This window comes from Poecilia reticulata, linkage group LG20, assembly GCF_000633615.1.
Source record: "Poecilia reticulata strain Guanapo linkage group LG20, Guppy_female_1.0+MT, whole genome shotgun sequence".
NCBI classification, from domain to species: Eukaryota; Metazoa; Chordata; class Actinopteri; order Cyprinodontiformes; family Poeciliidae; genus Poecilia; species Poecilia reticulata.
In genome coordinates this window covers 9,106,755-9,107,730 of record NC_024350.1, presented here as the reverse complement: position 1 = coordinate 9,107,730, position 976 = coordinate 9,106,755, and positions in this window count along the sequence as shown.

Sequence of the window (976 nt, the reverse complement as noted above, 5' to 3'; positions counted from 1 at the left end):
CACGTCCCAAGAGCCAGCTTCTGCAGCCGAGGATCAGACCGCCAGGGTCCCCTCCCTTGGCTGCTGCCCGTAACACATTGGACCCGACCGCTTTGACCCCTCCGACAGGTGAGCCCATTGGAAGGGGGTCCCACATCTGCTGTTCGGGCTGAGCCCGGCTGGGCTCCATGGGTGAATGCCACCAGGTGCTCGCCATCGTGCCCCACCTCCAGGCCTGGCTCCAGAGTGGGGCCCCGGTGACCCGCCTCCGGGCGAGGGAAAACCAAGTCCAATGAAAAGTTACACAAATACAAAACCAATTTCAATCAATTTGTAGATTCTTTATAGAATTAAACTCTAAATTAAATGTTTCAGTGAAATGCAAACAAATACTTTATGATCTTTGAAAACTGCAATATCAATTATTTTCAACACTTAGAGATCTTTAATTTAGTTCCAAACTAGTATTTCTTTTAAAAGAAAAAATAAAACATTTGCAAATCATTATTAGCTTAGAATCTCTAATACATTGTTTAGTTGGTGTAATTTAGTATAGTTCTGTCAGTTTTTTGCTTAACCTATAGTGATTACAGTTTTTTCCTTCAGTTTCCCAACCTATGGCTCATGGGCCCTAAGAGGCTCACTGGTTAAGGACTGAGTTAACGGGTACAAAATGAACGATTTTATCTAACGTTGTACCTAAAATCCTTCAAGATGTTCTTTTCTAGATATTTAATTACTATATGCAAACAGGATTAGTGAGCACATTCTCTATCACAGCGGTGCGTATAACTTATCTCGCATTTCTCCTTTCTGTCTCGCTTCCCCCTCCTGCTGCTGGTGTCGCTGCAGCTGGTTCTACCTCCATCTCTCCCTCCAGCTCCCTGTCAGTCCAACTGGCTCTGGTGTTGGATTTTTTTTTATAAGTTGTCCAGACCGTCCCTTAGCGAATGTCCAGGTTGTTCACCATTGAAACAAGCGGCAAACAGTTCAGTTT